Source organism: Schistocerca nitens, chromosome 11, assembly GCF_023898315.1.
Source record: "Schistocerca nitens isolate TAMUIC-IGC-003100 chromosome 11, iqSchNite1.1, whole genome shotgun sequence".
In the NCBI taxonomy this organism is placed as follows: domain Eukaryota; kingdom Metazoa; phylum Arthropoda; class Insecta; order Orthoptera; family Acrididae; genus Schistocerca; species Schistocerca nitens.
The window spans coordinates 38,425,723-38,442,936 of NC_064624.1; the positions used below are offsets into that span (position 1 = coordinate 38,425,723).

General features: G+C 40.3%; 1 protein-coding gene across 3 annotated transcripts in view; it reads left to right on the forward strand.

Moving 5' to 3' along the window:
* LOC126213100 (speckle-type POZ protein-like) overlaps positions 1-17,214 on the forward strand; it is an 89,483-nt gene that overhangs the window by 27,928 nt on the left and 44,341 nt on the right. Inside the window, exons 1-2 of one of the 3 annotated variants that reach the window (XM_049940703.1) lie at positions 8,272-9,112; positions 9,279-9,382. The exons of the other annotated variants lie outside the window; for them this stretch is intronic. The gene's annotated coding sequence lies outside the window, so the exon portion shown is untranslated. Of the gene's footprint in view, positions 1-8,271; positions 9,113-9,278; positions 9,383-17,214 lie in introns of those variants that run through there. 3 annotated transcript variants of the gene reach the window in all.

Consider the following 17,214-nt stretch of genomic DNA (forward strand, 5'->3'; position numbering starts at 1 on the left):
AAAGTAAATGATCGCTTCACAGATGACGTCAGTCGGTTCGTCAAGTGTCATACCAAGTCAGTGGTATCTACAGTAACAAATGTTCCGTGAAAATTAATATATCATTCATTGCTACGTAAACATAATGTTCCGTGAAGAATTAATATTCCGTCTTCCAGGTGGTGGCGCGCGCTGAAAGAAGAGTTCTTCTGCCTTCTACTGCGTCACTGGAACCGCTGAAATGAAAATTTCTATACTACTTACTATCTGTGTTGTAGCAACAGAGTTTTTCCGAGTTGCTTAGCAATGTTTTGATGGATATGACTTCGACATTATTCAGCATGAAATGCTCTAAGATCTCGGTGTGCGTATAGCCCAATAATCTTGTTAGTTCTACGGTGTTGTAACAAATACGCGCCAGGATGCGGTATGTTAACAATTATATAAGGTCCTTCATATAGCAGACGCCACTTAGCGTTGCGTCGTTTGAGTGCTACAGATTTGTAATGAGTACGAAGTAGTACAAGCATTTCTACCTCGAATTTTTGTTTTCTTTTTATTATGTTTCTGTGATGTTTGTTTCGTATCTGTGCGTGATGTGTCAACGTAGTCAAAACTTCTTTTATTTTCTGTTCAGGTGTGATTTCCTTGTCTGACAACCTAGGTAATGGTTCTATCCACTGATCGTTCTGTTTGCAATTGAACATTATCTCGTTAGGTGTGTAATTTGTATCGTAAATATTTAAGTTATTGTGTACGTCTTCGAAAAGACTTAGGTAGGACACCCAATTAGTATGTTTTGATGAAATATAGGTCCTCATGAATCGGTTTAATTCACGGAAAAGTCTCTCAGTCGCGTTACATTGTGGACTAAACCTCGAAATAAATATACCTTTAATGTTATTGTCCTTCAAGAAATTTCTCCATTTGTACCCAGAGTAGTATGCTGCATTATCTGACAGAATTGCTTTAGGTTTTCCCACGTGCGTCAGGTAATCACTTGAGAATCTTCGTATTATAGCATTTGCAGTGGCGGATTTTAAAGCATAAAGTTTTACATGTTTAGAAAATATATCGTAAAAAGCCAAAATATATTTGACGCCTCCAGAGCTTGCTGGATGCGGTCCACTGATGTCAGTACACAGAATTTCCAGGGGTTTACTGGGTAAAATGGAATGTAAATCTGTTTTTGTGGATAAATTCTGAGGTTTTGATTTTTGACATATGACACATGTTTTCAGTTCCCTGTAAATTTTTCTTCTCATATTGCTAAAATAACAGTATGTGCTGAGCTTCGCCAAACACTTTTTTGTCCCATAATGACCCCAAACTATGTGCGTGTGCCAAATAAGATTACGTTCAGACTCCTTGGGAATGCATACACACCAGTTAGTAGCATTTGGATGTCGGCGATAAAATAACACATCATTGTGTAACTTGTAATGCTTAGTCAAAGGATGATTGTGTTTTTCTACCAGCAATGTTATTATCTTATACCAGTGAGGATCAGAATTTTGTAATTCAGCCATGTTTCTGCACATATCAATATAATATTGGTGATACTGCTTGTCTTGCATTAAGAGAATCCTGTAGTCATTTATATTTTCTAAGTCACTGTTGGTTTCATTCATACCTTGTGGAAGTCTAGACAAAGTGTCTGCAATGGTGTTATCCTTACCTCTTATGTATTTAATTTCAAAAGAGTAGTTCTGAAGTGTAACTGCCCATCGTGATAGTCTAGGATGTACAAGTTTACAAGTTAACAAAAATGTCAGGGCCTGGTGGTCGGTGTAAATTACTGTGTGTTTTCCAAATAAATAGTAATTGAATTTCTTGAATGCCCATACTATGGAAAGTGTTTCTAACTCAGTAGTGGAGTATGTACGCTCACATTCAGATAGAGTACGACTCGCAAACCCAATAATTCTTATCTGTTCCTTTTCTTTATTCTTTACAACTTGAAATAAGCAACATCCCAAGCCAGTGCGTGAAGCGTCACAAGTCATACAAAAATCTAAATTGAAATCTGGATGGCTCAATAAGTTTGCATTCACTAAGGCATGTTTAATTGTATTAAAGTCATTCTGGCACTGTTCCGACCAGATCCAAACTTGATTCTTTCTGAGTAGATTTAGCAGATGTTTACTGTTCAAAAGTGGTTGTGGTAAAAAACGTCTGAAAAATGAACATAGCCCAAGGAATGATTTTAACTGCTTTTTAGTTCGAGGGCTAGGAAAGTTTCTGATAGCATCTAATTTACTGGGATCAGGACGTATGCCCTGTGAATTAATGATATGTCCTAAATATTTTATCTCACTGCAACCAAACTTTGATTTTCTAAGATTGGCTGTGACTCCAGCTTGTGCAAATTTCTCTAAAATTCTTTGAAGTGTGTCAACGTGTTCATTCCAAGACTGTGTAGCTATCAGTATATCATCTACATAGTGTGTGACTGTCTCAACTAAATCATCGCCAAGCACGGTATCCAGGGCTGTAATGAATACCCCAGAACTGACATTCAGTCCGAAAGGTAGAACACAAAACTGATAGGTTCGCCCCCCGAACATAAATGCAGTATATTTCCGAGAATCAGGAGTAATACCCACCTGCCAAAATGAATTAGCGAGATCTATTGTGGAAAAATACTTTGCATCTAGAAATTTCTGTAATTGCTCTTCTAAATTTTCGGGTTTTGTGTGAACTGGTAAAATTATTTCATTAATTGCTCGTGCGTCTAACACTAACCTAATGCTTCCATTTGATTTTTTGACAACAAGTAGAGGACTACAGTAAGGTGAGGTGGATGGTTCAATGACCTTCCAGTCTAACATTTGTTTTAATTCTTGCCACACAGCAGGTCGTTGAGATAACGGTACGTTATATGTCTTGTGGTAGAAGATCTTGTGAGGCTTAACTTCAATCTTGTACACATACGTGTTGATAACACCTATTCGTTTGGTAAAAACTTGTAAATATCTGGATAACACTTCCTGTAGTTTTATACGTTCATGTACACTGAGAGCTGTAGCTTCATTTATCTTATGATCAAGCAATGTTTTTAAGTCCATTAGCTCTGTGTCAGATGAGTGTGTGTGCGTGTCTTGAATGTCATTGTCAAGTACTAACTGAACCTTGTACCCTGTACAGTGTTTGTCATGCTTTAGAGTTCTCCTGTCCAAATCAATAATAATTACACTGCCTCTATCATTTAAAATACATTTACGTTTGGAGAAGTCTATAATGCAGTCCTTCTCGCTCATAATATCTATTCCTAATATGCAATTTGTCACAAGGTTTTGTACAACCAGGCATGGCCATTGTACGGTTCCATTACCTATTTTAATGTTTACAAAAACTTGCTTCGTAACCCTACATGACTTATTACCTAGTGCAGTAGTTATTTTACAGTTTTGGGCAGGAAACTCAGGCACAGGTTCCAATTCACACATCTTTTTATAGAAATTAAAAGACAAAACGCTCACAGCTGCACCTGTATCTAAGATAATAGTAGTTGGAATCCCTCCTACTACACCAGTGGTGGATGCTAAAACAATTTCATTTGTGTTTGAACGACATTGTGTACTGTCTTGCAAAAGTTCATCTGATATAGTGTCATTGTGGTTGTATCTTATAAATAAAACAGGTAATTTTTGTTTAGAATTATTCAACATATCATTATTCTGATGTTCAACTGTGGTGTCAAATAACTGATTAACATTGAAGTCGCCCCCCAAGAATTCTTCAGCCACGACCTGGGGCATAGAAGTGACTGTTTCTAGTTTGTCGGATTAGCATTTGTACTAGGTACTGACACAGATTGAGGTTGTGTATCAGGTGTCATTTCTATTATATTCACATTCGGATATTGCCTATTGTGATCTCCAAACTTTTGCGGTTGTTGTTGCTGTTGCGCATTATAACTTACCTGTTGGTCGTAAGGTATGCTCCAATTTTGTCCTGGTGACTGCTGTGGTAAAGCAGTGTTTGAATGAAAGTACTGATCGTTACGAGTCCAGCCTTGACGCTGTCTTGGCTCGTAGTTATTATTATTTCTATTTCTGTTTGTGTTTTTGTTGTTGCCAATGTATGCTTTGTTACCGTTGTAGTTATTACCGCGGTGCCTTTTGTATGGATTGCCGCATGAAGTGTTATTACTGTTGTAACTGTTGTTTGTATTGGAATACGCGTGTTGATTTTGGTTTCCGTATTGCGTCGGCATGTGAGTTTGCTGTTTTTGCGGTACCGCGTTTCCAACTGTGGGCGCGCCAGAATTGAGTTGGCAAGCCTGCATGTTTTGCATGCCACTAGTGTAAACATTGTGGCTGCTGTTCTGCCGCGCGAAGCGCTGATCTTCAAGTAACATGTCAACCGAATCTAAAGCTGTTAAGAAATAGTCTGGATCGTCATCCGGGATATGTAGGAGTTTTTCTTTAATGTTGAAAGGCAATTTGGTCTTCAACGCACGGAGTATATCGCGTGTTGCGACTGGTTCATCTAAAAAGTGTCCCATGTTCAAGTATTTTTCAAAGTATCTGCGTAAGTTGCCATTTTTACTGTTAAATGTTTCAGGTTCTAGAATTTGTCTTCTGAGTCGCTCCTGGACGGATTGCGACCAGAATTTGTTTAGAAAAGCACGCTCAAACTCACTGTACGTGGTACATACGTCAGCTTGACTGTATGCCCAGACAGCTGCATCGCCTTGGATGTAACCGACAATATATGAAATCTTTTTCCGGTCACTCCAAGTGCGTGGAAATGCGTTACTAAAAGATTTAAGAAAAATCACCGGATGAATGGTTCGTTTTTCTGGGATAAAAATCTGAAATTGCCTGTGTTTCATTAAGCTTTCTTCTTCCTTCGCATTGTGATATGGATTTATTCCACCGTAATTACTGCTATGTTCTGCTGGCGAGTAATTACGATAATGTTGCTGTAGTTTACCATGATAATAGCTTGTGTTTGTGTTTGCACATCGTGGTATGTGTTGTAGTCGTGGTGTGTTTTGCTCTCGTGTGTCTGTCGTGTGCGGTATGTGTGTATCATACTCGAATGTATATTGGTTTCTGAACTGTGCATTTTGACTGATATTTTCGTTACATTCAGACTGTGGTCGATCGGTGAATTGCGTCACTGGTGCAGTGACAGACTGCACTGCGTCAGTAATCAGCTGTTTGTTATTAGTGATGTATTCCGCTACGGAGTCGTGCACAATTGTTGGTAAATTTTCACGTAAGCATCTATCAAAATGTTTGTCTTTGTTCACTACCCAATCATGAAATTCTTTATTAATGTTTTGTAAATGAGCTGTGGCATCAGATTGTAAGATGTCAGTCAGGTGTTGTTCAACATTGTCAAATTTATTCTGTACGTCAGTAATTCGTTTTTCAAGGTTGTCGTGTACTGAAGGATATGTTTGAATTTGTTCAGTAAGAACTTCACACGTGACATTGAAGTTTTTTACTTGTGTCTGTAAAAGTGCTACGTCAGTTGTAGTCTTTTCTTGTCTCGTATTAAGCTGGGAAAATTTAGTACTGAGTTCATTCATCTGTTTGGTCAGTGTGGCGTCTATAAGTTCCACACGTTTACATAAAGCGTCATTACTTGTCTTAATTGCTATGAGATCAGATTTAATTTCGTCATTTTGTGTCTTTAACTGTTCACTTTGTGTCTGTGACTGTTCATTTTGTGTCTGTAAGATTGCCATGTTTTCGGCATTCTGTTTCATCAGCATTTGTAACATTTCGGCAATGTTTACCGTTTGCAAGGTCTGTGCCCCCGCCGCGTCATTAGACGTGACGTCATGCATTAACATGGGCTCTGACTGAGACTTTGAAATTTTTGTGGTGGACGGCATATTGTCGAAATTTCCGTCAACACTTGCGTCAATATTTAATGAATGGTCACTACCGGTTGCTGTCGTAAAGTCATTTTCTAACATTTGTCTCTCGTCCGAGTCGGATTGCGTCTGAATAGTTCGTCTTTGCTGTTCCATTTTTGCGTATTGATTTCTAGTTATTACCATGCCACACGTGATATATGTGAAGAAAAATATTTGACACTGATTTTAAAATAAAATGCAGATGAGCATGAATCGCTCGTAGCAACAATGGCTGTCTGTTAATTTAAAAATATAAAATGAATTTGAAATTATTGGTAATGGCTGCTGGCCATGTTACATCATATCGTACAGAAGTCGGCCATATTGTACACTCGTGTATTGGTATTGTTGCATACGTTATTGTTTAGGGAAAAGTACTGAGAATGAAATTTATGACTGAAAACTGTTATGCGCGAAAGAAACACTACAGAATTTACTGAAAAGCTAATACACTGAATTTATACGTCTGGTCAAGCCTGCTAATGCAAAGATGCTGCGTCTTACCTTATTTTGCTGGAAGCTTCATTGCGTCTTCCGGCAAAACTTTATAATTGGCAAATATCTTCAGATTTTTGTTATCTCTCATACATTCACGTCCAGGTCCAGAAAGTTGATTTTTGACATGAAACAAAAAGAACAATGTAACAATTGACAAAATAACAAGTCCGACACGCAGTCGCCAATATAAAATAATTAAAAATGAAATGAAATAAAAAATATATATAATATTATTTAAAAATATTAATGTATGATGTTGATTGGTTGTAAATGATCTTATCTGGTGCGTGGACGTTTAATTATTCGAAATCAGACGCTTGACAATGGCTATTTGGTAAAGGCAATGTTACTCGTAGTTGACCGTGAAATAAAACTGAAATAATCGGACTTCGTAATTAATTCGTTTCCAAAGACTGCTGCGGTAGGTGCGGACTCATAATCTAAATTCAATATTACAATGATTTGCCAGCCATGCCAATACGTCGTACAGAGGTGATTGTCTACTAAACATAAAAAAGTTACAGAGTTAGTTAATTCAGTTATATTGAATGAAATAGCCTACAGTTCATAATCCTACTTACATTTACAAATATAAATTCTTTTCAGAATCGAGTGCCTAGTATGGTTGCAACTCGGAGTAATCTTCTAGAAGATGAAAATATGGCGGTGTGCCAGACAATAAAAAAAATACGTGCTTCTCGCACCACTTCTACCTCAGCTCTGTTGTCTTAATCAGACATATGAGTGTCGTAATTATTCTTTTGTCTTATCAGCGACACAGCGCTGCAGTTGTGTGCCATAGGCTTTATTTATCAGTCACTGATTATATATTTAATTAATATCTCGCGTTTCCGCGGAAACCCACGCTCGGCATGCAAATGTGCCTTTATAAGGTGTGAAGATGTAGGTGGTACGTCATTTTTCCTACGTGCTCCATCAAAATATTAATTTTGTAGTAGTACATCTTTAGATTGGATTGTTACATGAGACATGTACTGGAAAAGAGCAATATAACGAACTGCAATTATGGAGATAAGAGCATACAGTTACATTCATAACGGGGCATTTCGTATACATCATATCGTTTGAAAACGTGGCTTCAGACTGATGGAAAACACTGGGACTACAAAATGTTTCGACTGGACGAACGTTACCTTCAGCTTTTGTAAATGATATAATTGTTTATATGTTGGTATAGTTTGAAAACACAAATTGTACGATTTTTCGTTGCGGCATAGATAAAGTAAAAGTGGTTTGTCGATCGGCGTGTAGCCTTCCCTTTCCTGTTCCACGCTTCTGTAAGTGCGTTTGAGAGGAACTGAGTTCACTGCACTCCCATAAGTCTCTGCTGCCTTCCCATTCCTCAGGAAAGGCCGTCTGAACCCTAGGCGCAAATTGAGACGCGTTTAGCGCGTGCGACGCCTTGCAGCGCACTTTCTTGTAACTTCACAGGTTCAAATGGGACCACCGCGCAAATTGCGACGCGACGCGACTGGGACGCGACGCGCCCCTGCGCCAGGTCGCGCGGCGTTGTGGTTGCGGCAGAGTTTCTCGCGCCGCGCGTTACGTGAACACTGAGGGAGGGGTGAGGCGGGGATTGGGAAGGTGGTCCTGCCGTATGCGCACTCCGGCATGGCGCATATGGGCAGCGGAAGTATTGCCCATAGGAAAAATACGGCCCTACTGTATACGGAAATTTGTCAGTGACTAGGGTTTCGTGTTTTTGCCATCTAAGCGCTCCATCTCTTTTCGTTAGTACATAATAGTTTCCAGTTACATATATCTGTGCAGTTCTTTTGTTTTCTTTATCCTTTTTTCAAGAACAATAAACATTTCAGTAACTGATGAGCCATTCGCCACTGGGACTATATCTTCTGCCTCCACAATGTTTTTAGGACGTGAGAAGGGACAGATGATTGGTCGTGAGGGTACTGAATAAGGAAGTAAGGAATACTACAAAATCATGTGATCTAGAAGCAAGGCGTGAAACTAAAATAATGTTATCTACTTGCTGCCTTTTATGACTGTGTCCCTACGATCTGTTACAAAAAGTCGAAAGGGCTTAATTTCCACAGGTATGACCCCTTTGTGCTCCTGGCAAAAAGCGTCCAAAATACGAAGTACAGTTTCACTTTCGTTACTTGGATATGGAGCATAAGACACATTATACTACATACATGTGGTCACATTTCCAACGCAAGCTAGAAACAGTCTAGAAGCTTTCACGAGTAACGATGTTTTAATCGTCTCGTCGTGACGAGAAAAAGTATTTCAGTGGTTGCAGACACACCATCAGCATTATCCAACAGACTGCACAAATGAAGTACTGGTCGGTGTTATTCCGAATGTATGAGTATCTCAAAACAGTATGGTGATTTTATATATTTAATGTGTTGAAATGTATTGCTGACAAAGGCAGATCTTCTTTCATTACACTGTTCTTCCAACGACGTGAACCCTTCCTTTCACAAACCACACTTGGCTAACTTCCCCATTCCTGTCGCGCACATTATTCTGAGCTGCTGACAATACACTGACCATTTAGTTGTGCTAAGTATTAATTTTACACTATTTTTTATACTATTTTTAGTATATTTCATACTATGACAACTATTTTATTCGCCGATTACACATTGCCAGTTTGGCAAGCTGCAGATGAGTAACCAGCATCTGGCATTTGCGTGTCATTCCGCCTGAAGGGAACGCTAGTCAGTACATCAATACTGGTCAGTGGAAGAAAAGGAATTAAACCCTTTGGTAAGTCTCCATTCCAGTCGTTTAGTGTTAAAAATACGATGGCTTATGGGATTCAACCAAAATTCCCACAGAATTGGTGATTTGTTTTTGTGTGAATTGCTAACCTTTTCTCATTCAAAGAAGCATCACCATTTGTGAGTAACGGCCACATTTCTCTTGTTGACAGGTTCAACTGTACTTCTTTTGGCATAACACAATATAATTTGCACAAACTCAGTTTTGCAGCAGCTATTGTGACAGAATTCTGAAACGGAGTGGCTGATTAAACAGGTAATTGGCGACCAGAGATCTCAATAGTTTACGAAAAACCTCATTGTTCGGTTTGTGGTAACATAAGAGAAGAAATTTCATATTTATTTTCGTAATTGGAAAGTATTGTTTCACTAGCTCTCGATAACTCATAAAAAATTGGTCACTGGAGCGAAAAAAATAAAATAGAAAGTAAATCTTATGATATATCGCCGTAGAAAAGACAGTTGAGTGTGTTTACGAACTGGCAAAGTACCCGCCTCCTCGTGTGCCATCATTCGCCAAAATCTCGTTTCGATGTCTCGTGCAGTTTCAGATGTGAGGGATGTTGTGAATATTTCATTCTCGTGGGCGTGAGGTCATGTGTAAACCCGCTACATAGAATTCATTTTCTCGAGATGGAAGTCAGATAGAGAACTCCTCGCAAGTCTAAAGAAAAATTCAATATGTTACCTAAATTTCATACGCATCAACATATGGTGCAATATGCACAAAACGCAAAATCATAGTGACCTCTATTTTTCATTGCAAACTTTTCGAATTTTCTGTAGTGTCTTAATAAAATGTGTATATCACAATAACTACGACCATTAGCAGGATTATGAGCACCTCGCCACGAAGCTGACATGTAACGCTACATGTAGGGCGAAAATCAAATATTTTTATGGAATAGTTTCAGTAAAATCGATTGAGAAGGATTCAGAGTGTGCGTGCTTCAGTATTGTCAGCGCAGAGCGTCGCCAGTCGGCGCGTGCGAAGTACGGTGTACGCGTCTCAATTTGCGCCTAGCCTTAACAGTCGGGGGCGTGCGCATGCGCACACACACACACACACACACACACACACACACACACACACTCCACACGGAGTGGCCCTACAAGGCCTGTTTTCACAGACAGAGCTGCGGAATCCTAAAAATGAACTGAAGTGATGGCGTGGCATTATTGGCCAGGAGATAGCGTTAGGCCTGAAGGAGAAAGCCGTCCTGTTTCACGCAACGTGGGCGGTGAAGACAAGCTGAAGTGATGGGGGCGGCACAAACAGCCAGAAACCGAGAGAAGGAAACTACCTATTCGGCCGGGAATCGAACCTGGGACGCTAACCACAGACTGCGGACACTGCTGCACAGACCGTGAATGCGAGTCGCTGTATGAGACGCCCCGTCGCGTGATGTGTGTGGCTCACCTCGCCTCTTCTCTGCTAGACGTAGTCATGCTTTCGAAACTCTTCCGTCCATTACCGCTTTAATAGTGTTGCACTTTGTGTGTGTGTGTGTGTGTGTGTGTGTGTGTTTGGAGGAGGGGCGGATGTTGCAGAAAACAGTGCATCAACTAACGTTGATACGTAACAACAGAACACATTATTCTGATGCTATTACCGGTGCAGCGTCCCACTCGACATGCGTTTCTGGTCTGGAACCTTTCCTGCATAGTAACTAATAATGAAATAAGAAATAAAAGCTTTGTAGCCAACGTCGAATTTTCTTCGCAAATTGAAGGTTACTAAAAGTGCTTCCATGTCCATAAAAAATTCTGTTCATATCGTCTCTGACTGAAATAAATGCAGTTCGCAAGCGGTGCAAGTTGGGTGGGGGGGGGGGGGGTTGTGCAGCGCACGCTCTGACCCCCACGACGACCCAGCTGACCGGCGCTGCGGCACAGCCGGCCTGTCTGCCGCTCCTTCTGGGCTGACGCGACTCACGCCGACTGAAGGCCGGCTCCCACTAGAGCGCGGCAGCGCGTCGTGCGGCAACGGCAGCGGCAAGCGTTTTCCGCTTTGACGCGGCGGCTCGCGGAATTGGCGTTCCCATCTGGAAGCAGCAGACGCTAGCGGTAGCCAATGACGGACTGCCACTGAGGTATGGGGCGGGACCCACTGAAACTCCCGGTGCGTTTGAAAAACTATATCTTACACCTACATGGAGGAAAGACCAAGTTGGGTGAAGACATACCAATTTTTCATTTTCTGTACAATGTACTCTTTCACATATTCTATTATGCATGTTTTCTCATTTCACCATAAACAGATTTCATGACTACCGTTCATCATTGCTCACTATCTAGCACATTGCTTAAGAATCATGAAAGAATAATACATATTTGGAACAAAGTTTTCGAAACCAGATTTTAAATTATAAGACATTTACCGGTGCAGACGCAAACCTATAATACTTTATTAGTTACGAGCTGCAGTTTACAACTAAAGAGACAGTAAACGGTAGCAAATTAAGGAAATGGAACTTGAATAAGTCAACACCCACAGTTTTTCGATAATCTTAAAGTTACCGTAATGCAACGACTGACTGAAACAGAGGAAGGAATCCGCTAGAATACGAATGGATATCTTTGAGAAAAGAAGTGGTGAATGCAGCAGAGTATGAGAATGGGAAGAAGGTACAGTAGAAATCGTTAGATAAAATGTGAAATATTAAATCTGACAAGAGGGAAACACACAAAAATTCAGCAAATAAAGTAGGCCATTGGAAATAGAAATGTCTAAACATGACGTTGACAGAAAGTCCAAAACTGCAACGTGATTTTGCACTTGGAAAACATAAGGGAATGAAAATGAGAAAGAACAAAGAAAACTTTGCTCAAAGGAGAAGCAACTGTCAAGAACTCATTTGGCAAGCCAGAACTAAGCAAATAAGAGAAGGCTAGATAGTGGAAGGAATATGTAGAGAGGAGAGGGGGAGGGGTTGTACAAACTAACATAAGCACAATATTAGATTCCTGTGAGATGTCTGAACACGCAAGGCAATACTGATCCTACCACTTAACTAAGTAGACACGCTGAAGAACAGCGAAACTGTGTTTATAGCATTTGCATGTTTAGAGAAAGGTTTTGACAATCTTAATTAAAACATTCTTTGAAGCTCTGGAGATGTCATCGATAAAACACAGGGACACAAGATTATCTACAAAATGGTTCAAATGGCTCTGAGCACTATGGGACTCAACTGCTGAGGTCATTAGTCCCCTAGAACTTAGAACTAGTTAAACCTAACTAACCTAAGGACATCACAAACATCCATGCCTGAGGCAGGATTCGAACCTGCGACCGTAGCGGTCTTGCGGTTCCAGACTGCAGCGCCTTTAACCGCACGGCCGATTATCTACAACTTGTACAGAAACCAAACTGCATTTCTAAGACTTCAATGACTTGAAAGGGAAGCAGTAATTGAGAAGGCAGAAGTAGAGAGGATATAAAATGAAGACTGTGAATAGCAAGAAAAGCGTCCTGAAAAAGAAAATTTGTTCACATGGAATATAAATTGTAATGATTGGGTACTATTTTACGAAGGTATTTGTGTGGAGTGCAGCCTTGTAAGTGAAACGTGGGCGATGAACAGTTCTGTCGAGAAGACAATGGACGCTTTCAAAACGTGGTGATCAATAAGAATGCTGAAGATTAGACATGAGGATCGTGTAACTAAAGAAGAGGTACGGATTTAAATAGAGTAGGAAGAGGAAATTACGGCACAACTTTGACTACAAGAGGGGTAAGTTGACAGGACATATTATGAGGCGTCAAAGAGTGAGGACAAAGGGGTTGGGTGATAGTACTCTGATAATAATCATTTGTTCAAATGCTATTCTACTATTTTATCTGTTAATGTAAGCAGTGAATTTAGTCTTCCATGCACTTCTCCACAAAACATTTAAACCAAAACTGAAATCAGCTGAACACCAAACCTTTCAACCACTGTCTGACAACTACTGCATTCACTTTCAACTTTCTATAACTATCACTGGCTAGCCCCACACATATACAGATATAAGGAGAACAGAAATAAACAAACAATTTCAGCATATAATTCTTTAGGTTGGCAACATGTACATAAACAAACCAAACAGGAAGGGGCATGAGGTGAACACACTGTAGTTACGACTTCAAATCAGTGTTTTCGGTAAAATGTCTACAGCTAGTGACAGAAGAAAAAAGAGCGAACATGAAAATGTGCTTATGTTCCATAATCTAAGTTTTAGTTCAACCTCCAGCATGTGACCAGGTGAGGGGAAACGTATATGTCCGCCAAAAACTCGATTCACTGTAAGTAATCAGTTATGCATTTAAAACAAAACTGAATCATTCTGGATTCCACCGAAAATGCCTTAAAGTAAAAGGCGAAACGCGCCTTGAACCAATAAAGTACACTCGATAAAGAAAAAAAAAAGTTTGTTACTTACCTAAGGAAATAATCAATAGCTGTAGATACTTAGCAAATTACATCTTATGACACACCAGCAAATTAGTTTCTGTTTAACTTCTCATTCCACACGCTATTAAATGCTGTTTAAAAAAAATCATCTATCCCTTCTGAAAAACTGTAGTTTCTTTCATATCTCGGTAGATAAACAGATTTTGGATATTTATCATGCGACGAAATACATGACTTTTTACAAGTTATCGTTTGCAAAAAACAAGTTTGGATTTCTTGAACCGTTTACGAAATTTGCGTTTGATACAACCACATGGTTTACGACCAGCAGGACGAAGTATCGGTCGCGTCGCAAGCGACCCGCGCACGGTCACCGCACAGCCCATCCGCCGACATATCATTCAATATCTCGAGAACGGTGATAGCTATAGTTCTGCTCTCAGCTTTAAAAGCAATTTCGATATGTTGACTAAATTTCATACGCAATAATGTATTACCTAAAATGAACTGTACGCAAAGTCCACGCAATGCGTTTTTACCTCTGCACACTCATTAAAATTTCGTGTAAAGGTTTACGTAAATGCGATACAGCACGCAACCACGACGAATATCGAAAAGAAATTCGGCCCTTTATCGAGAGAAGATATCAGGCTGTAACATGCCCAAGAATCAAATTTTTCTACCGAATAGTTTCCTTGGAATCGGATGATAAGTATTTCATAGCTGCCGCTGCCGCCGCGTCCGCGCCAGCGGTTCGGCGAAAGTTCTTGTGGCCCGGGGTTGCGTACCTGACGTCACGCTCAGCGCATTCTGTGATTGGCGGCGCGCACCTGGGGCGCGTCACGCGGCAGCGGAAGCGGTTCGACATGGGCAAACCGCGACGCAGAGCCCGCCGCGCCTTGCCGCTGACGCCGTTTCCATGGCAACCACGCCGCTGACGCGCGGCAGCCGTAGTGGGAACCGACCTTGAGACTACTGGAACACCACAACACAGCACTGCAGCGACGTTTTGGAGGTCATTAATCTGTCACTTCCTGAGTGTTCTCGGTAAAAATGCTTGAAAGATATCTTATCTGCTCCAGATGTCATACATGTTTCGTGGACGGTTCTTTAACTGGTCGTAGAACTGTCGCATGTCACCAAAAATATACGCAGAACGACTAAATATATATCGTGGTGCAGCTTTTGCTAAAATTTAGCGAACAGTTCAACATATTTCCCGACTGTGCAAGTTATAGCGGACCTACTCTTCACGTTACATAGGGTTTTTTAAATGTCATGTACGCCTAATGTTCCTTCTTTGGGAAATGCGTCTGTTCCGAAGAAGAATGAAAATCCGGGTATGTACAGAGACAGTTGCTATTACGCGACAACGTTTGCACGGTAACGATCGAACGAAAGGTAACAATAAAAAACAGTTTGTGAAATTTGGAATAAATGAAGGTGGTATTTTCGATTGCAAATTACTTAAGAACGGCCGACGGCTCATCACCCAGCCCAAACTGCGAAGGATACAAGGATACAAAATTGAAATTTGGAAAAGGTGTGGATTGGATCTTATACTGTAGTAGTCGTTTAAGAAGGGATTGTCCGGAATATGAAGGGGGTGAAACGGGGATGACGGATTCTTTAAAAAGTCACTATTAAGGCAGTTTTGAAGCTAGAACTGCGAAAACTGTAATTTGGCTTCTGTCAGAAAATAAGAAAATACATGTTTAAGTGTTTCTGGAAATTCAGACCCTAAAGGTGTCCATTACAGGAGGAAAATTATTAAGAAAATATTTTGTTGCATTAAAGTTTTAAAGCTAAATTTATGAAAATTTGTATTTCACTTCTCGGTTAGATATAAAGAAATATTTGTTGTGGGATGAAAACTGCTGTGTAAATATCTGCATAAGAACGCGAAAGGCGTGATTAAGAAAAACTCCGGACTTCAGGTATCAGGATCGCTGTTTGGTCAGATTTACATTCGGAAAAGTCCTTGCTTACACGGCCTTAACTAGAGTGAAAAGCGTATATGGTGTTCCAGTGTGTGAACAACATAAAACTTCGATTAAATAAGAACAGAAAAAAGTCTGCGCAGGCCATACAGTAGGCGCGATCGAAGCGGCGATCGCTCGGCCAGTTGTTTCTGGACTGCAGTAACAATCATCGGATTGCAGTCAGGAGAGAACGGAACCAGAAGCAATTATTCTAGCTCAGACGTCGAAACACGGCTAATGCCGTCAGAGATGAAGTCAGCCAGAAAACCAGGAGAACATATGGCATGTAAAAGCCGGCTGTTTGCAAAACAATTCGCGCGATGAACAACTTTGCGTTACTCACTGTAATAAGTGGTACCAACTTTAGAAATGCAAATGTTCAGAAATAATAGTTCTCTATTATAGTAAGTTATTCGTGGGGCCGGCCGGGGTGGCCAAGCGGTTCTAGGCGCTACAGTCTGGAGCCGCGCGACCGCTACGGTCGCAGGTTCGAATCCTGCCTCGGGCATGGATGTGTGTGATGTCCTCAGGTTAGTTAGGTTTAAGTAGTTTGTAACGTCCCAACAGAAAATTTAATAAATAGTATGAATAATATTCTCATTTAACCTCCCCACAAAATTCTTTCTGATTTAATCTAAGCTCAAAATTCATTCACATGTAGCGTAACCTCAAAACAGAAAATATTAACATAAATATTATTCACGTTTAGTGTAAGCTGAAAACAGAAAAATTCCTAAACCTCTCAACAGTAAAAATTATAATTATGTCGTTCACATTCAGTGTAACGTCCCAAAAAAAATAAAATTCAGTAACCTGGTAATAAAACAATGTAACTAACATCTCAATTAAATTGTCGCTCACTTAAGACTTTTCAATAATTCACTGTGAATTTAACATGGTAAACTTTGGACGACAGCAGTGCTGCGTCATGGCCCTGAAAGATCATTCTGAATAAAAAAGGAAAAATTCTTACCTCATTGAAGTCGCCGGATATATCTGCTCTTACAATAAATTTTTCCGGCACAGCTCTGTGCAATGCTGGCCGACCTACCTGTCATTTATGAAAGGAAGCAACTGATTTTTATATTGCAATAATCGGGATAATCATGGATCGGAGAAATTAGTAAATTCTTTAAATTGAAATGAATGGTTGTTAAAAGTTGCTTTTTCTGAAGAAGATTATTATTACGAGAGTTTTAAAAACATTTACATGCGACTTGAGATAACATTACTACATATGGGCGAGGCTGCTTTTTACCTTACACAATAATACTCAGGCTGCGACATCGCTGCACCGCGACCGGGCCAGCCAACACGATACACCATACCAGACCAGAGCAGACTCCAGACTAGACTTGGCCACTGTTTCTATGTTTCGATACAGTGTATCGATACGTGGAACTGTTTCAGTGTTTCGGAACGGCTGTGGTTCACTGTTTCGAAACAGTGGTGTTTCATTCCGCCCCTGTCTCGGATATCCGGACCAGATTCGATCTCGAGCCAGACACAGAAACTGTATCGTTGTTTCAAAATAAGGCTGTTTCAGTCCACCTGTGCTTGGAACGGACTGATTGTATCGAAACAGTGATGTTTCATTCAGCTCTGTGTCGGACGAGATTCGGGCTCGGCACAGGTACTGAAACACAACATACCACTTCGTGAAACACTTTCAAGAGTGTCGAAATCGTTTTGACAAGCAATAGCATGAA